This window comes from Lissotriton helveticus, chromosome 10, assembly GCF_964261635.1.
Source record: "Lissotriton helveticus chromosome 10, aLisHel1.1, whole genome shotgun sequence".
Classification (NCBI taxonomy): Eukaryota; Metazoa; Chordata; class Amphibia; order Caudata; family Salamandridae; genus Lissotriton; species Lissotriton helveticus.
Window position 1 is genome coordinate 176,001,393 of NC_136071.1, and position 21,090 is coordinate 176,022,482.

General features: G+C 43.4%; 1 protein-coding gene and 2 long non-coding RNA genes across 5 annotated transcripts in view; 2 read left to right on the forward strand and 1 right to left on the reverse strand.

Annotated features, from left to right (window-relative positions):
* The window catches only part of FBXL18 (F-box and leucine rich repeat protein 18), a 230,587-nt gene extending 220,404 nt beyond the window's left edge, over positions 1–10,183 (reverse strand). The window contains exon 1 of one of the 3 annotated variants that reach the window (XM_078665025.1): positions 10,075–10,183. The gene's annotated coding sequence lies outside the window, so the exon portion shown is untranslated. Of the gene's footprint in view, positions 1–10,000 lie in introns of all 3 variants that reach the window. The other 2 variants (XM_078665024.1, XM_078665023.1) reach the window with 2 other exon arrangements.
* LOC144786076 (uncharacterized) lies at positions 10,153–17,696 on the forward strand. Its single transcript, XR_013602078.1, has 3 exons — positions 10,153–10,273; positions 12,206–12,407; positions 15,454–17,696. It is a non-coding gene; the product is annotated as an uncharacterized LOC144786076 (long non-coding RNA).
* Positions 17,697–18,639: 943 nt separating this feature from the next.
* LOC144786080 (uncharacterized) overlaps positions 18,640–21,090 on the forward strand; it is a 367,986-nt gene continuing 365,535 nt past the window's right edge. The window contains exon 1 of the long non-coding RNA XR_013602079.1: positions 18,640–18,764. This is a non-coding gene — a long non-coding RNA (uncharacterized LOC144786080). The remainder of the gene's footprint in view (positions 18,765–21,090) is intronic.

Here is a 21,090-nt window from a genome sequence, read left to right on the forward strand (position 1 = left end):
ATAGGTATAAGGGGTCCACCCAGAAACGATGGTAAGTCATCCATTGGTGGAGATGTGATCCTGCCAACTTTGGAAGGAATGTATTTATATTTGAGACAGAGTGTTGACAAATACTGATCAATATCCTCTAGTCAATACGCTGTACTTCCCAACAGGTTACAATGCCATGTTTGCTCTACCTATCATGCCAGTGTGCCGCAGCAAGATTGACAACCACCTTAAAACTTCAAAAATGGCAAAGTACCTTTGCAGGAAAAGTTCACTCTAACTCGCAGGCTCACACTGCACAGCAGCTCACAAAAGAAAAGTCTCAAACAGCCCTTTCTCAGGGTCTCAAGGGATCACAGCAGATGGTTATAAAAAAGGTTTTGGCCTATTGTTTTGATCCATTGATACCCAGAGGAAGGGCCAGTTTTAAGCGTAAAACACGTGTTGGCAGGGAGAACCAGGAATATTTTTGAAATGTTGAGAGGTTTCAACAATGTGTAAATAAAAGTGTGTACGTTTAATAAATCCTCTGTTTGTAGACATTATCTGTTGTGAGCGGTTATACAGTGTGCGCCTCTGAGTTGGAGTGATTTCTTTCCACAAAGGTACTTTAAGGGGTGACTAACTTTTAAGGGCAGAAGTGAAGTGGAAATGGGGCAGATTTACCAATACTGTGTCTTCAGTATTTCTATGGTGGCCAACTTTCCCCTTCCTGGCAGACCTGATAGGCCTACTACAGTGGTGGAGTTGGTGGTGTATTCGGTTTACCTCTCTTCGTCTGGCTACAAGATACTTAAATAGGTCTCGGTAGCCAAGCCAACGCTCCACCAAATCTTTCACCACCGCAAAACTCTAAACCTAATAACCTCAATTAAACCCACAACTAAAACAATATCTAATTGGCCAAAGGAGCGGAGATTCTCATACTCCATATTTTCTATCACAAACTATGAATGAAATATCCATGTGATCCTGGTGGCAGAGAGTCAGCTGCCCCAGTTCACGCATCACCACCAACAAGCTTTCACCACTCCGAATCTTTCAAAAATCCAGTAACAAACCCTTCACATTCTCATTAGACATCCAGCGAATAACTTATCAAATGGCCTTAGCAGCTAAGTTTCAACTGCTCTAGACCACATGCAATACCCAACTCAAAAACTTCAGACCCTCATTGGACTATCCAAACAGTCAAGGCAGCAGAGCTGCTGCAACTTGAGATCTCACACCGCCACTAAATTCTAAACTTTGAGGAAAAATTGAAGTGGTGATCGTACATGAGATTCCCCTCCTCTAGATCTTAAACCACCACCTAATTCAAAATCTATACAGCCAACAAGACTTCAACTGAGAAATATCAAAGTGGTGCTGGTGCCTGTGCATCCCATAGACAAGATCTTACATGAATATCACTGTTTAAGCACCTTCACTACTATGCACCACTTCACTCAAAACCTATAATCCCTCAGTGGATTTCAATCAAGAAATATCCAAGTGGTCCTAGTAGCTGAACTTACGCTGCACCAGACATCACACCACTAACTAACTCAAAAACCAACCTTTAATCTTTAACAGGGATATCCAGGTAAAAAAGTTCCAGATCGTAAGTAAGATTCTGTTGTCCCAAAGTCTGCCACATAAAGGAGGGGACCCCTCTAACGTTACTTTGAGGTCAGGGAAGAGAGGGGAGAAAGGAATAACAATTATTGAAGAGATTCCCCCATGACCTATATGCTTTGAATTACCAACATAGTTTGCTTGTTTCATTTTATTCATGCACAACAAAAACCTCCAAACTAATGAGTAGCATTTATTTAGTATTTTATTTCATCATTCTTAGTTAATCATTTTCATTTCTTGTAAATTCATCATTATTTGTTATTCATTTTCATTTCTTATAACATCTTTTTATATATACTTATGTGCAAAATACAAATTCCAACAAATACAAAAAAAGTTATACAATAAATCGCCCCTTGGCTATAAAATCACAACAATATAAATACAGATACATTCATATCCTATCACTCATTCTAACTTATTGCCATCCACACACTCCATACAAATGCAGTATCTAAATAATTCTTGATGTCATATGGCAAAAACAAAGAAAGATTTTTTGCCTAATGTAAAGCCACCAGTTGTTTAAGATAGCTTTCACGCAAGGTCGACGTGCGTTTCGGTGGGTTGTCTACCACCTTCCTCAGGACCCATGTAGACACAAACATTCCTTACATAACCAAAGCCAGGGGATCTGAAATCAAAAAATAGATATTGTTGTGCATATATCTTGAAACACAAATTTTAAACCAGCAAAGTACATAGAAATATAGACGGTGGGTTTTGTTGGAATCTAAGAAGCTACTATGAACTTTATATTAGTACAGTTACCTGACAGTTTATGTTCTTATGCCCTAGGAGTAAGAAATTCTTGTCGCAAACCTGTATTGCTGAAAAACCGGGTATTATTGACTGAATCTTAAGAAAAATATCGGTCATAGAGTTTGTAAATAACAAGTATGCAGTGTTAATGGTTAGTTTGTAACTAGGACTTTAGTAGATCACTTTGGCTGGGTCGTTTGAATATCCTCTTTTCTGCCCTTATAGATCCTTAACTTTTACCTCTTTTTCTCACTACTTGTTTCTAAATCAATTTGGTGAAGGCTTTCTTTTTTGAAATCGTTACTTTCAAAATCACTGGCACTATGAAATGTATTAGTTTTTCACCATCTAAAATCTGGTTTGGAGACTCTACATAACGGTGTCACCACTGGCTGACTCATTTGTAAATATGTACTTTGCTGGTTTAAAATTTGTGTTTCAAGATATATGCACAACAATATCTATTTTTTGATTTCAGATCCCCTGGCTTTGGTTATGTAAGGAATGTTTGTGTCTACATAGGTCCTGAGGAAGGTGGTAGACAACCCACCGAAACGCGCGTCGACCTTGCGTGGAAGCTATCTTTAACAGCTGGTGGCTTTACATTAGGCAAAAAATCTTTCTTTATTTTTGCCATATGACATCAAGAATTATTTAGATACTGCATTTGTATGGAGTGTGTGGATGGCAATAAGTTATAATGAGTGATAGGGTATGAATGTATGTGTATTTATATTGTTGTAATTTTATAGCCAAGGGGCAATTTATTATATAACTTTTTTTGTATTTGTTGGAATTTGTATTTTGCACATAAGTATATACAAAAAGATAAAAAGATGTTATAAGAAATGAAAATGAATAACAAATAATGATGAATTTACAAGAAATGAAAATTATTAACTAAGAATGATGAAATAAAATATTAAAGAAATGCTACTCATTAGTTTTGAGGTTTTTGTTGTGCATGAATAAAATGAAATAAGCAAACTATGTTGGTAATTCAAAGCATATAGGTCATGGGGGAATCTCTTCAATAATTGTTAGTCCCAAAGTCTGCCTCCATTACCTACAAAGTCTCAATAAAGACGAAAAGCCTTTCTCTCCTTCCTATACCTCCTTCTTTTATCCTTCACTTACCTAATCCACTTTTCATTTATCTACGTTTGCCCATCTTCCCCTGTCCTAAACTTCTTACATCGCACCTGCCTCTCCCCTTTTTATCACTGTTCCAGGGAGGCATCTTTCCCTTCCTATTCCTCAGTCTACCATGTGACTCTCTATTCACCTTCTATCCGCCATTATTCTTCCTCTATTACCGCAGCATTCACCTCCTTTTCCCTCTAAATGTACAATCGAACCGCAATCCGCTCATTTTCCTTTCAGACCCCTTTTGATTGCCTCTTGTTGCACCGACTACCACAAAAGACGCAAGCTGTTCTCTCTCTTCGAGCCCCATCAATCCATCTCTGAGAGCATCCTCTTCTACTATAAGCTAACTAATCGGATCTCACACCATGCAATGCCTTCACCAAGAACATGACTCTCTTCAAAGACTCTAGTTCACTTATTCTCTCCTAATCGGTCTACAGACGTACTTCGACTAAATGCTCCACTATGTTCTATCTCTCGTTCTCTCTCTCTGACAGTTCACATTCTTCCTAAATTCACCAACAAACCCCTACTCAAGCTCCATGACCATTAGGACAAGCCCTGGTACTCACATTGCCCATAGACTCTTCTACAATGGCCTGGAAAACTTTGGAACAAATGTAATCACCTAAGCAGATAGCCACCAAACTATGATGTCACTACACAGGCATGATCTAAACCTACACGATCTATAGCCGAGTTTTGCCGGAAAGGATAAGCACCAGTACACCTCTGAACAAGCTATTATTATTCTGCGTTTATTCCATAACTGGTGCCATAGGTCTAAATAATCACCACTATTACCTCCAACATAAACTACTACACCTTGCAGCTTCCAGAGCCTACCACCAAAGATAGTGTACCCAGCTTTAAATTAAAAGGAGTTGAACAGTGCCTGGCGGGTCCAGTCTCCAGACCTTGGTATCATTGCAGTGCATCCTCCTATACACCTTCAGCCTCACCGACAACAAGAACCTTGGCGCCTGAACGCCTGTCTCCGCTACGATGCCACCACCCTCCATGCACTCAACGCCGGACGATCACACACCTGCTACCTGGCACCCCGAAGTGCACCCAAGGACCCTTCTCCTGCCGGAACTGCAGCTTCACCAGCATCCGATCAGCCAACCCACCCACCAGGATCGAACCCAACTACCTCAGATGCATTCTCCTCAACACTCGCTCCGCCCGCAAACAAGCCGTTGAACTCTGGGACCTACTCGACTCAACCTCTCCAGATGTCGCCATCCTGACGGAGACCTGGCTGAACACCTCCTCGGCACCCGACATCGCCATAGCCATCCCGGACAGCTACAAGTTCTCCCGCACCAATGAAGTAGGAGGAGGAATCGCCATCGTTCACAGGAACACTCTCAGAGTCTCGACCAACACCGACGACACCCTCAGCACCGCCGAACACCTGCAATTCCAGATCCACACGAATCCCAACACCACCCTCAGAGGAACCCTCGTCTACAGACCCCCCCGGACCCCGACCACAGTTCAGCGACTCCATTGCCGACTTCGTCAGCACACACTCCCTCGCCTCCACGGACTACATCCTCCTCGGGGACCTGAACTTCCACCTCGAGAACAACAACGACGACACCACCTCCACCACCCTGATCAATAACCTCGGACTCAGACAACTTGTCAAAAAACCCACCCACACACTTGACCCCTCTTCTCCGCAAGCTTCCACGTCTCCTTCAACCACACCACCGAACTCCACTGGAGCGATCATCGCTGGATCCACTTCATATTCCAGAAACCCAACACGCACCACCGCACCCAACAGATCCCCGCTGCTGCTGGAACATAGTCACCAAAGACCAGCTAATCACCACCCTCGCCCGGAGCCAACCCACTGACCCCGACACCGCTGCCCGCAACCTCAGACAGTGGATCGACGACTGCGCCAACACCGTCACCCCGATCAAGAAACCCTCCAACAGTCACACCAGCAAGAAAGCCAGCTGGTTCACTGAAGACCTCCAGACCTCCAAACAAACTTGCCGAAAGCTAGAGAAGAAATGTCACCGTGAACGAACACCGGACAACTACGCAGCCCACAAGAACGCCACCCGCAGACACCATCACCTCATCAGGTGCCAAAAGGGCCTCCTTCAAAGACCGCCTAGACAACAACGCACACAACAACAAAGAGCTCTTCAACATCGAGAAGGAACTCTCCAACCCCAGCTCCAACACGAACGACACCCCACCTTCGCAAGACCTGTGTGACTCGCTTGCCACCTTCTTCCATCGCAAGATTGCAGACATCCACGACAGCTTCAACATCACGACCTCCACGACAACCATCCGCACCTACCCCCTGCTCTCCTGGACCAACCTAAACTACGACACCACCATCAAAATCATGAACACTATCCACTCCGGATCTCCGTCAGACCCATGCCCACACCACATCTTCAACAAAGCCAGCACCACCATCGCACCCCATCTCCGGAGAGCCATCAAAATCTCATTTGAGACAGCAACCTTCCCGGAGAGCTGGAAGCATGCCGAAATCAATGCCTTGCTCAAAAAACCCAAGGCTGACCCCAAGGACCTCAAGAACTTGTGGCTCATCTCCCTGCTCCTGTTCCCGGCGAAGGTCATCAAGAAGTCCGTCAATAAACAACTGACCCGCTACCTCGACGAGAACAGCATCCTGGACCCGTCCCAGTCAGGGTTCCGCAGCAACCAGAGCACCAAAACTGCCCTCATCGCTGCCACCGATGACATCAGGGCCCTGCTAGACAATGGAGAAACCGCGTCCCTCATCCTCCTGGACCTGTCAGCCGATTTCGACACGTTCTGCCACTGCACCCTACGAACACGCCTTCACAACGCTGGGATCCAAGAGAAGGCCCTGGACTGGACCACCTCCTTCCTCTCTAGCAGAACCCAGAGCGTCCGCCTCCCCCCTTTCCGCTCCGAAGTCACCGAGATCATCTGCGGCGTCCCCCAGGGCTCATCTCTCAGCCCAACACGGTTTAACATCTACATGGCACCGCTCGCCCACGTCGCCCGACTGCATGACCTCAACATCATCCCCTATGTCGACGACACCCAGCTGATCCTCTCCCTCACCAAGGACCCCCACATCGCCAAAACTAACCTCCACGAAGGAATGAAAGCCGTCGCCGAGTAGATGAAGAACAAACGACTGAACCTAAACTTGGATAAGACGAAGTCCTCATCTTCGGATCCACCCCCTCGGCCTGGGACGACTCCTGGTGGCAGACTGCACTGGGCACAGCTCCAACACCCACCGACCATGCACGCAACTTAGCGTTCATCCTCGACTCTACCCTCTCCATGGCAAAGCAGGTCAACGCCGTCTCATCCTCCTGCTTCAACAATCTCCGCATGCTCCGCAAGATCTACAGGTGGATCCCCACCGAAACTAGTCACCCAGGCCCTCGCCAGCAGCAGTTTGGACTACAGAAACGCACTCTACGCAGGAGCCTCGACCAAACTCCTGAAACGACTTCAACGCATTCAGAACGTCTCTGCACGCCTGATCCTTGACATCCCTCGCCACATCACACACCCCCTGAGAGACCTGCACTGGCTCCCCGTCAACAAGAGGATCACCTTCAAGCTCCTCACCCACGCACACAAAGCACTCCACAACACCGGACCAGCATACCTCAACAGATGACTCAGCTCCAAATGCCCAACCGCCAGCTCCGCTCCATCAACCTCGCCGTCGCCACAGTCCCCCTCATCTGAAGAGCGACCTCTGGCAGCAGCTCGTTCTCCCACTTCGCCGCCAAGACCTGGGACACCATCCCTATCCCTCTACGGCAGACCCAAGACCTGCTGACTTCAGAAGACTCCTCAAGACGGGCTTTTCGAGCAGTAGCAGCCATCCCCCCTCTACCCCCCCCCCGGCACCTTAAGACCCTCACAGTAAGTAGTGCACTCCACAAATGGATTGATTGAAGCTCAGGAAGAGGGAATGAATCAGTAATACCTGCAATCTGAAATGATCTCATGAACAAATACTCTAAAAGCATATCAACACTCTTCCTCAGCAGTCATAAACAATTGAAATGGGTGGCCATTGTCAGATACTCGAAACACTAGGTAACACTGGAATCTAAGACACCATTCTTAAATGGATTAAGTACTCCCTGCAGGAAAGGGTCCAAATTGTCACCCTCTATCCTTTTTGTGCAACATCATTCACCTACTGAACAGGCATCCCTCAAGGAGAATTGATCGTGCTCTGACTTTTTGATTTTTACCTAGGCACACTTCCAGGAATCATTTACAGCAGCAAGTCTACTCACAAAAACTATGCAGACAACATCCATATAATAATGAAGAAAAAACATCATAGTTGGGCACATCAGGACTCAGAAATGTTTATGAGTAACAGATGCCTGGATTCTACTGAATCCTCTGAAGCACAGCTTCTCAAAACAAATATCGCATTGACTGAGTAGCGTGACAAAACCTTAACCCACTACTTTTAGGCTAAGGAAACTGGCATCCTCAAACAACTCTAGACCAGAAAAAAAAATCTGGTGACATCATTGGATTCAAACCACAAATTAACAAAGTGGACAAAAATACACTGTTTACTATCTTATGTAGGATCGTCCTTCATCTGGAAATCTCCCAGAGGCCTCTGGTTCCTTAAGGTTTACTTCTAACACGCCTAGACCACACCAGCGGGATTCATACTGCACTGCCAAAGCTACTAATCAGCAAAACTATAACGTATCCTAAATGTAGGGCAAGACAAGGGCTGAACTTCAGCAGCTGCGACCACATCACTACTGGCGTTCCTTGGTCTGGCTCCCCGTGGCTAGAAGAATCTCATTTACAGCCCTCCGCATTCACCACCGGGTGAACCATGGAACAGTAGCCATCTTTCTACAATTAACACTCAATACATAACAGGCTCTACTACCAAATGTGACCTCAGATACTGACAGGCTACGCTCCTGGAAAATAAAACTCAATCTTGGCGATGCTCATTCTACGTTTTTTGGACATATCCCAGGTCAAACAGGATTACTTTAGAAGCCATCCCAGAGTCATTGGATGATCATCCAACTACCTTAGAAGTCATTTACACGTCATCAGACATCATCAAGCTCTTGAAGTCATCAGCAAGCTCAGCCTGATGATTTGAGGATGACTTGAAAATGAGTATCTGATTACTTTAGTAGGTGTCATTATTCGTGATGATTAAAGGATGACTTGAAAATTAGTATCTGCTGACTTCAGAAGGTGTCATTATTCCTGATGATCTGAGGATGACTTGTAAATGACTCTCCGATAACTTTACAAGATGACATTGTTCCTGATGACTTTGGGGAGATTTGAAAATAAGCATCTGAATACTTCAAAGGTACTATTGTGTTTTCAATAAGATGTTTTTGCGTCTGGTGATTTAACAGGAATTGTTTGTCTATTTAAAGAGCACGTCCACCACTTTGGTTTCAGTTTTCCAGAAAAATGCAAACTGTTGGATGATTGCACAATGAATTGCAGATAAACGTCTGACCTCCTGCAGCTGGGAGCCCCAAAACCCAAACACACCCTGAACCCCCAAATTAACCCTTGCACCCCAAAATCCAAACACACCCTGAACCCCAATATTAACCCTTGCACCCCAAAACCCAAACATACCCTGAACCCCATTATTAACCCTGGCACCCCAAAACCCAAACACACCCTGAACCCCCAAATTAACCCTTGCACCCCAAACCCAAGCACACCCTAAACCCTAAAATTAACCCTGGCACCCCAAAACCCAAACACACCCTGAACCCTCAAATTAACCCTTGCACACCAAACCCAAACACACCCTAAACCCTAATATTAACCCTTGTACCCTAAAACCCAAACACACCCTAAAATTAACCCTGGAACCCCAAAACCCAAACACAACTGAACCCCCAAATTAACCCTTGCACCCCAAAACCCAAACACACCCTGAACCCCCAAATTAACCCTTGCACACCAAACACAAACACACCCTAAACCCTAATATTAACCCTTGTACCCTAAAACCCAAACACACCCTAAACCCTAAAATTAACCCTCGCACCCCAAACCCAAACATGCTCTAAACCCTTAAATTACACCTGGCCCCCAAAACACAAACCCACCCTCAACCCTAAAATGACCATGTACGCCTTAAAATCCAAAAGCCCTACAAACCCACAAACTTTTTATGAATGCGGAATGCCGGGAGGCGCTGCTGTGATATGATACTTTCTGTACCCCCAGGCTGCACTTCCTCCATAGAGTATTTCCATAAACACATAGTTTAGTGGAATCCGATTGTTAGACTCTTTAAACAACTGCGGACAGACCTGCTCATGGCCCGAGGAATAGGTCTTGCAAAGGAAAACAAGCTTTGTCGTCATGGTGACTGCCGAATTCACTCCATCACAATGCTAAAATACATTTTTAAAAAGCACAGCTGCCTCGAACACTTTGCCAAAATCACCTACTGTAAACCATCAGTCTGCCGGATGGCTGGGACTCGAACCGCAGATCCTCAATGGAGAGCAGCTCTCTCACCTTTTCATTTATCGGAAACCGGTGGATTCCTCTAGCAAAAGCCTACGCACACCCGGGAGCGCCGGAAGTGACGTCATTGTTCTGCGGCAAAAACGAAGACTGCCGTGAGTGCAATGGCCATTAAAGGGACAGATGGATTGGCATCGGTCTTTTTATTTTTCCAACTCCACTTCCTTCATCGATTCCAGCGTATACTCAGGTAAGTGCTGCAGCTGTTAAAAAATAGCAGCATCGATCCTCCGCTCTCGGTCCCAGCTGCTCAATTTCCGTCCCAGACCAGCTTCCTCATTCTTCCGAAAGCACGAGTTTTCATTAAGGGGGCAAATTCAGACGCAGCTCCCTGCATGTGTGTGCTTCGTACGTGTTAAAATGAATGCCTGCGTTGCAATGTGTGTGTATTATGTGTGTTTGATGTTTGTCTGTATCAGCCTGCCTGCTTAATGTGCACCTTTTGTGTTTGAGCATGTGTATTTTTGTGTGTGTGACGTAGTGCGTGCCTGTGTAAGTTGTAGAAAATTGCAAAAAGCCTAAAAAATGTGTTTTACATCAAGTTCTTCGCCGTAAGGTAAAATAAATCACTGCCCGTATATTGTAGGTCCCATGTTGGTTCCAAGTGCACCTGCGTGTATTCAAGATTCTCGACCAAATGGAACAGTTTTCGATCTACTGAAAAGTTGTCAATCAAAGAAGGCTAAACACATTTATTTATGTGAATATTGTATATTGTTGAGCATTACTTGTGTCCTTGCAACTTGTAATTACTAAAACATTGGCAGTTTTCATGGATGCGTTTCAAAGCAGAAGGATAAATGCTTCAAATAACTTAGCAGTTGTAATGCTGGTTCCTTATTTTGTTTGCTATTTGTGTAATTGAGAGGCCTGGTTGCCTGTGGCGATTGAGGTTTACGCCCTATTTAGGAAACTTAGTCCGACACATTCCAACATCTTGCAATATCTACTTTCGCAAAACAGGCTATCATTCCGGTTTCGTTCCATGTGCATGCAATGTTTTTAACTCGTTTGTATATATTATTGAGATGGGGCCAATTACGTATTCCCTGTTTGCACTAATTTACCTTGACCGCTAAGATCTCTGTAAAAATGAAGCAGGTCTTGTTACATCTGCAACTATCGATCCCAGCCATATATTATCCAGTTACAACCTGGCCTACTGCTAAAGTACTGAGGCAGAGGGATCGAGCCCTGAGATAAATCACATTAATATCTCTTGCGCTCTCTCTCCTTGCGCGCTCTCTCTCGCTCTCTCCCTTTCCTTGCGCGCTCTCTCCCTTCTCGCTTCTAGCATTCAACTGCCTCGGATCATGTGTTAAATATTTATAAGGTGAAAGCACGCACAAGTTGCAGTAACATGTGCCTTCCCCATTGATTGAGATCTTGTAAGAGGTTTCCCCATGCCCTCTTCTCGTTTGAACTGCGGGTACTGCATGTGTCAACGAGGTATCGGATCCCTTTATGTTAAATTGCATCTCTTACTAAACTTCAAAACACTTATAAGGTCCCAGAGGGGAGACCTATTGGCTATGCCAATGCTTTTGCTTTATGTATTTGCCATTGTAATGCCTTTTGTTTAATTTATAAAGCCATTACATATTGCACAATTAACGTACAATACTACTAGCAAAGCTAATATCTTTAGCTTAATAAAAGGTGAAACCTATTGCATTTTTAACGCTTGTCCTTTCATGTTGGGGGTGCCGGTGGGCAGAGGGTAGCAGGCATCTGACTCTCTATGCATCTGTGGGGATAGGTAACTTGATTTCCCGTCGCAAACCCCAGTGTGAAAGTTCACTTATTGATAGTTCTTCTATTTCTCTCATAATGCCTCTACTATGCTATTACTATTTGTCCTGAGCAGCAAGACCTAAGCATACACTCTGGCTCTCCAAAAATAAAGTTGATTATTAGGTAATTTCCTCAATGGCCTTCAGTGCATGCCCAAACGCTTTTTTGTAGTCCAAAATCTAGGCATATTAGATAGAAATTGCACCAGGTCAGTGTACTTCTTGGGGTGCTTTTCTCCAATTAAATCTGTTAATCAGTTTGATATGCTTTGTATTTTACCGTTGAAACTTAAACCACATACAAACTAATTCCTGATTTTTATATCTAGCAGGACGTAATCATGGCTTCATTCAACGTCCTGTTTTTCACTCGCAATCATTCTGTGTGTGTTCGAAAAGATGGTGACTTCCTGCTTTTGGACAATCCTGGGGAAGTTCTTTGTAAATGGCTGGTCGAAAATGTAGATGAAGTTGGTCGGCCAATCACCGAAGAGAGATATTTTAAAGCTATGATTCTGTTCCAATTATCTGGTAAGCACAATAAGTAAACCTTTATAATAAGTTTGCAACAGCAGGATAACGGTACAAATTACTAACCTGTTTCAGTAAAAACCTACATTTGTGATTAATTAATCCAATAATGGACAGTAAAAATGAACATGCATGTCCCCACATATGCCTTGGATTGCTCCCCAGAGACAAATGTAACACTTATGAAAAGGACTGAAACGTTTAGCTTGTGGCACTACTATAAGGCACCCAATACGTCACAATGGTTGCAGTGCACACCTTAGTTCTCTAGTTTTTAACATCATATTCTGATCATCAAATATTATCCATTTTGCGTGCTGCCCGGGTTGTGTGATCCACCCTGTTTTCACGCTTAATAGTTAACATGTGCCAATGGAGCGTCATTACACTCCAAACCCAGTGCACAGCTTAGGAAAAGGTAGTTGTCCCAATCTTTTGCATTTCTTTGAATTCTTAACGATGGTTCATCAAAAATACTCCAACGTTTTAGTGAAACTTCATTTATTTCATCAATTTCTTTTACACGTGAGATGCAAATTAGTTTTTCAGCTTCTCATGCCGCGGATATGCCCATCCGGGCCTTTTTCCGGACACGCAAAAACATATAAACATCCTCAGTAGCTACTCAATGATATACCCAATGCATTTCGGGCTGTTTAGAAAGCCCTTCGTCAGGGGTTCACTACAATAGAAAGAAATCTCAATTAACATACGGTTTTATCCCCTTTCATTCACTCGAAAATGCATGTTAATAAGTCCATACCATATATTCAAATATTCGAAAATCCCTTTTAAACAACGCTTTCCCTCTAAAATGCAGTGTTGACATGCTGCCGTAAATATTACCTTGAGCACGCTGTTGCTTATTCCTTATTCAACTAAACTTTCCTCTTTCTCATCTTTGATACTACATTTATCCAGACACCACCTTTCTCTCCCTCCCTCTTTACAATTCCTTCCTTATAGCCATAGATTCATACCTTCACTGCTTCTTTCACATGTATCCTAGAGCGAGTTCCCTTTATCAGCAACTGTTAACGAATCTAGGTTTCCTCTGTTTTAAAGCCGTGTGACATCATCCCGCCTCTGTGATTAGTCCTATCAGCGATCAGCATTAATCCCTGTGTGAACGTAAATGACTCCATAACCCATAATGCACCCCTTTCTAAATCACCATGAACAGAGTGTCGTCTTTCAATCTATTTCTGGATCTTTCTCTCAATTATACTTATCATTTACAGCGCTCCGTGTTACCTCAGGCATTTTAATACTATACCCCGCCCACCCATATGATGATAAACATAGCGTTGTCATTTAGATCTTTACATTGCAGTTTAAATGAGAGTAATGCTTATGCGCCATCTCGTGATTTTAAACACATATTACACAAATGTTGGAACATGGTTGAATTCGTGGCATTTCTTTAACAGCTGCTTTTCAAGTCCATCAGCTAAATAGAACCGACTGTAAAGTTCGCAAAGTTCCTACTATTTCTAGGATGTGCATATCACGTGTGGTGATTCATTTCCGTTAAAGTTTTGTTTGCTGTGCTTTTTTCTCTTTATGGGTGCATCTTGCAAGTAGGGTAGATTATTAGTATCCAATACGTCACAATGGTTGCAGTGCACACCTTAGTTCTCTAGTTTTTAACATCATATTCTGATCATCAAATATTATCCATTTTGCGTGCTGCCCGGGTTGTGTGATCCACCCTGTTTTCACGCTTAATAGTTAACAGTTTAGCTGATGGACTTGAAAAGCAGCTGTTAAAGAAGTGCCACGAATTCAACCATGTTTGAACATTTGTGTAATATGTGTTTAAAATCACGAGATGGCGCATAAGCATTACTCTCATTTAAACTGCAATGTAAAGATCTAAATGACAACGCTATGTTTATCATCATATGGGTGGGCGGGGTATAGTATTAAAATGCCTGAGGTAACACGGAGCGCTGTAAATGATAAGTATAATTGAGAGAAAGATCCAGAAATAGATTGAAAGACGACACTCTGTTCATGGTGATTTAGAAAGGGGTGCATTATGGGTTATGGAGTCATTTACGTTCACACAGGGATTAATGCTGATCGCTGATAGGACTAATCACAGAGGCGGGATGATGTCACACGGCTTTAAAACAGAGGAAACCTAGATTCGTTAACAGTTGCTGATAAAGGGAACTCGCTCTAGGATACATGTGAAAGAAGCAGTGAAGGTATGAATCTATGGCTATAAGGAAGGAATTGTAAAGAGGGAGGGAGAGCAAGGTGGTGTCTGGATAAATGTAGTATCAAAGATGAGAAAGAGGAAAGTTTAGTTGAATAAGGAATAAGCAACAGCGTGCTCAAGGTAATATTTACGGCAGCATGTCAACACTGCATTTTAGAGGGAAAGCGTTGTTTAAAAGGGATTTTCGAATATTTGAATATATGGTATGGACTTATTAACATGCATTTTCGAGTGAATGAAAGGGGATAAAACCGTATGTTAATTGTGATTTCTTTCTATTGTAGTGAACCCCTGACGAAGGGCTTTCTAAACAGCCCGAAATGCATTGGGTATATCATTGAGTAGCTACTGAGGATGTTTATACGTTTTTGCGTGTCTGGAAAAAGGCCCGGATGGGCATATCCGCGGCATGAGAAGCTGAAAAACTAATTTGCATCTCACGTGTAAAAGAAATTGATGAAATAAATGAAGTTTCACTAAAACGTTGGAGTATTTTTGATGAACCATCGTTAAGAATTCAAAGAAATGCAAAAGATTGGGACAACTACCTTTTCCTAAGCTGTGCACTGGGTTTGGAGTGTAATGACGCTCCATTGGCACATGTTAACTACTATAAGGCAGCCATTTTTGGATAAACTATTTTATTTAGGCAACTTTTTTCAGGAGGTTCAAGTTCAGGCTTGTCCTTTATTATCAATACCTCTTTATTTATATATTATGGCTAGAGCGTGAAGATCTATTGCAAGTGGTCAATGTGTTCTTTTCTTTTTTGAAGTTTATATGTAAATATATATTTTTTTTTCTCTTGCTTTTTTTTAGTGAAGAAACAGTGTCTTAATGATTCAGGATATTTTTCAAGAGATAATTGCAAGCTTTTCTGGCACGACAGCGGGTCTAAAACAGGTGTTACTTCAAAGGGCACTGGAGAAAAAGCAGATGTTAATGGACTGTGGCAATCGGGGAAGCGCTGGTAGACTTAAGAGGGTGTTACGCGAACTACAAGAGGAAGAAATTGCAGAGAAAAGATGCAAGGACAAAAAAGCCAAGCAGAGTGGACTGGATTATATAAGAGTTGGTAACAAAGCTCATGCTGAAAGCACAACTTCTCAGCCTGGTGATGCAAGTTCGCGGATGAATTTGCAGAAACTTGAAAACCTGGCCCTTTTAGCAGGGATGGCTAGTGTCCTTCATCAAAAATCCACAACTAAAAATGATGCATCAGACCGTGAAAATGAACTTGTCTCGGAGTCTCCGCTTAAATCCAAATATCAAGGGCAAAAACATGCCTCCCTTTCACCACGTCATCCTAGAGTAATCAACACTCATTCTGAAAATATAATGGGGCCAGTCTGATGTAATCAATAGCTGTCATAGGATCATCCAGGAATAATCCACACTCATCCAGAAATTGTCATGGGATCATTCCAGAGTAATCCACTTCCATCCTGGAGCGGTTATAGGATTAGCCTGGAATAATTGACAGTCAAACTTAAATTAGCTAGAACCCATCCTGGAGTAATTCTCCCTAATCCTGAAGTTGTCAATTAGTATTCGTGGAGTTGTAAAAGGTAATCACTCCCTGCCAGTAGAAGTCATCAGAACACCACCCTACTGTAGTTTTTGTGATGAGTCTAGGTTCGCCATCACATTTACATTTTTTTTCCTACAGGCATACTTCAGGATGGCTTGGGATGACTTCCCCAGATAATTGCAGGAATAGCCTGACTGTAATCATCAGATGAGTCCAGAATGACTCCAGGATGATCTTCCTTTTTGACATGGGATAAGCTCAGGTTGACAATTAGCAAAGGTGGAATTTTCGAGAATCATAAAGACCAGGCTTTTTCCTGAACAAAACAGCAACCGGGGGGGGGGGGGGGGGGTTACTCGTCAGGACACACTGGTCTGCAAGCTGCGATTCTATACCTCATGCTCTTTCTCGATATGCAACACGCAACTCTGCGCTAAAACATTTCTTCCACCACACCATTGGTGCATACTTACAAGTAACCCTCATGCATGGCACCAAGGCATCCCTTGAGAAGCAATACCACAAGCAGCACGTTTGCAACCATGCGCGACAAAAGGAATAGTTAATTCTGGTCCAAGTGGAAAACAGTTCGGGCCTTGCAAAGGAAAAAAGCTCTGTGAACGCCAATACAATACACTGCAATGTCATCAATTAAAACTACTATGAAAGTGTTTTACTGGTCAAAAAGTCTACCATCAAGCATACCTGAAAAAACAACTGTGTATATGAATTCACCCAAATACAATCTCCCGCACCGTCTCACTGGGCCCATTTGCCATGGGCGACTTTATAAAACAATTAGCTAGGAATCTGTGACAGCTGGTGGAAGAAGGAGTGACAGCGACCACTGACTATAGGGACAGATGGCAACACCTGGGAGCAGTGCACGGGTAAGAAAGAGCAGGCTGCACTCACCTCTCCTGGGCAGCTGGACATGTTCAGCCCCGCTCCCGCACCACTTTCTCCCCCCACAGACAGATCTGCTTGCTCGGCATGGGCTAGCAGCAGCAGCCAGTGGCGTACCGATCGCCCGGACTACGCTCTCATTTTCCGTCGCTGGTTTCGTGCGTCACTTCCGCGTAGCAGCCTTCTGGTGCGGCCATCTTGGTGGTGGTGGTTCGGTGTCAGCAGAAGAGTCATATTGCCTATAGCTGAAGCTGATGGAGTGGACTCGAGACGCAGGCGATAAGTCGAGTTATGCAGGCGATATGATATAAAGCCAAAACTGTTGATATGAAACCTGCTGAGATGTAGAAGTGGGCAATTGGGCATGTTTATTTATTTAATGTATTTTTATATAGCTCGATCTTTACCCAAAGGTGTCAGAACGCTTTACAAAAGAACCATGTAAGTTACAAAAAGGTACACAAGACAGACAAACCACGCTAACAAGTTACCTATATACAGTTACAAAGGTACATATAAAGGAACTACATAGTCAAAGTTGAGCATAGAGTATGATTTATTAATAAATATGCATTACAACACACCAGCGCAATGGGCACCGGGCAAGAGCAGATAACCCCCCCCCCCCCCCCCCCCCCCCCCGGGGAATTTCGCGCGAGGGACGACCTCATGCGACCTGATTGGGAGGCGGGAGGGGCTGTGTTCAAGCGCGGGGAGGGAGAGGGAGGGTTGACGTCACTCTGTGCGAGTGAAGGAGCGGTGGTGTCGTGTTTGACCCACCCACCCTGGCTTTGTAAGAAGTCGGGGAAGGTGCTTTTTGTTCAAAGTTGTTTGTAATGTGGTCCTGTGGTCAATTAAAAAAAAAAAAAAAGATGTCACCTTAGGGCACTATTGGCAGACTCTTGTGTTCTGTGTTGTTGGCGTGTTTTAAGAGATAGGTTAATCTAGAGCGGATTCATCCTTTCTCTAGGGGGAGGGGTTGGGAGGGTAGGTGGGAAAGAAAAGGAAAGATGGAAATTATAATGATGGTTATGGAAAACAAGTTATGGATTGTTGCAAAGAATAAAGCATCGGGGAAAGGAAATATATACAATGGAAAAGGTTTTGGGGGAAAATAATACAACGTATTGTTGGGGGAAAAGTTAATGTTGCGGGGTCTGTCTTTGGCTGTCCTTGTAATAAAGTTGACCTTTTATGCTAATATGCAGAGTCGTGTGAGAGTCCTTATTTGCGCGACAGGATTCGTACATCCAGGTTGCTGGCTGCCTATCTCCCTGCAACTGTCAGAGAACAACTGTCAGCGGATGTCATAACTAGCTTGCGCGAGGGCAAGGATGCACGCGTGGAGAGGGGACGGGAGCTTAACGGGAACAATAGGTGGGAAAGAGAATGGCACAACACAACACATCCCCTTCCGGAGAAAAACAAATATAGTTACCGTTGCAAAGAAAAGGAAGCGCACCATGGACAAGGGTTTACTATTCACAAACCAAGTCTTTGAACTTGCTGGGTTTCACAACGTTTCGGCCATGTTTACTGATGCATCCCACTTCTTTGCTGTATCCCTTTCAGGATCGTGACCTTTCTCTGACTCGATGATGCTCTCTGCACCAGGTGGACCCTCTGCATCACTATTAATAGTGTCTTCCTCTTCCGCAATAACTTCCTCAGGATCGTGTTCTTCCTCTGACTGGTAAGCACTCTCCGCACTGTGTGACTCACCCTAGCTACGGGTACCAACGTCTCTGTATTTTCCAATTGACTCAATGTGTTCCTGGTCGGTGCCAATTGATTGAGGTAGCACAGGTGCGCTGTTCTCTTATCCATCTGACCCTGTTCCTTCTTTGAGTAACCAGTCAAAGTTGTCCTCCTTGGTAGCGTACTCATGTTCCTCCATATTGTGGTGATCTGGCAATGCCCTGATCATTTGCTTCTACGCCTCTACCTCTATCTGTTCGGGTACAAGCAGAAAGTGTGGAGGCAAGCCACACCTTCCCATCACTGGGAAGGGCGGAATTACTGAAGACTTTCTCCACCACTAACGGCGTGGAATTTTTTTTGTCCCTTTTCAACAAAGCCACTTCGTTTCACTCTCACTCTGTCTTCTTCTATAATGTTGATTTGTTTGCACTTGTGTTTTGCATCATATCTTTCCTTACATGTAACTTGTGCCACTTGGATGTTTTCTCTTACCAATTCACTAGACCACTCGGCTCTTCTAGCAGTTTTGAGCCATCCAACATTATCCTTTGATAAGGGTGTCCTGCCTCTCATAAACTCGAAAGGGCTGAAGTGTGTACTCTCCCCTGGTGCTATCCTGTATGCCCAAATCATTTTGTACAATTCCTTCTTCCAACATAGCTCATTGTTGTTTGCTGGTTGTATAGTCCCTTTTATTACTCTATTAAAACGTTCCACTGCACCGTTTCCAGCTGTCGGTACACGGAAGTGGTTTTGTGCTTTATGCCATTCCTTTCCATGAATTTCTTGAAGCACCCGGATGTGAATTGGCTGCCGTTGTCACTAACAATAGTTTTTGGTATGCCTTCCCTGTTGAAAACTCCATCAAGGAACATGACTATGTACGTGCTACAGCGCGGCTCCAGAAATCATTTCTAATCAATACTCACCATTTCCCTGAAACCTTAAAACACACAAATCATGCATCAGTGGGGCCCATAACACTGCGCATTTACTCTGTTCACTTACACTTGGCTTCAATGCTTTGGTGAATCGCAATGGAGAAATGCTGGAACATTTGGTGGAGCGTCTAAACCTATTTAACTATGTATTATTTACACCTACAGATTATTACACTTTACCATGGTTTTATTGAAACATTTAATTATTCAGACACACCACCATAGTGGCAATGGATCTACGCGAATGAAAATTGGGCGTAGGAAAATCACAAGACCAGCTTTTAAAATTCCATTTCCCAATTTTATTAATAGCAAAACTTTATTATGTCTGACATTTATGCATTAGTAAATTCTTTATTCAGTAAAATCTTAAACTTTATTTTAAGAATGATCATTTTATTTAGAGCTCAGAAAAAGTCGCATTTTTTAGAATTCAGTTAAAGTTTAGTAAAGAACAGATAGTTCCAAAAATGCATTCTCTCCTAACATCCCTAACTAACACCCTCATCTTATCCTTCAATCCTGCAAAGCAAACAAATAGAGTTCATAAGAAAAGATCTTACATCCAGGAATCGTTCATCAATCTGGCAGCACTTCGTGAAGAAATCGAAAGAGCGACCCCAACTAGACAAAACCAGGGGTTTTTATACCCTAAATCCCTAACTTAATCTATCTAAAATGTAGCTACCATCACTTATTTGGTTTCTGATTGGACAAAATCGGGGTGGGTGAACCTCTTCTCCATTACAGCATCATTTTCACAACATGTCAGCAGAAAAATAAAGTGTCTTTGTTTTAGTCAGTCCGTGGCCTAGGCGCTTCCTTGCATTTGAAACATGCATCAACTTTCTCAGGGTCTGAGCATTACATTGTCCATGCTTGGCACCCATCCTAGGTTCCGGGCCATGGTAGCCTTGAACCTCCTCGAGCACAAGCAGTTCACTCTGACTTGCAGGCTTTTGGCGCGCCTGCGCTGTTCAGCTCTTGCTCACAGTTTACCCACGCAGCCATTTTTCAAGTAGGCCTCAGAGGCCACTTTTGGAACTATCATAGAAACAAACACAAATTCATGTTAATTATTGAATTGAAACCCGTTCTGCTTACCTCCCACCATACTAATATTTCCCATTAGTTGTTACTTAGCAGATAAGCCACATAAATGCGTTTTATACTTACATTTTGGACCACCTCTTAACACAGAAACGTGTACAATAAGCACATTTAAATTGCGTTTGTTTACAACTAGGCTGCACATTAGTTCACAACACAGTAACAATACATATTAGCTAATTTTTAATGCAACATGCAAGCAAAATGAGTATCCCCATGTGTAATAAAAAGAAAATAGTGTGTGCATTTTACTCTGTGGTTGGTTAA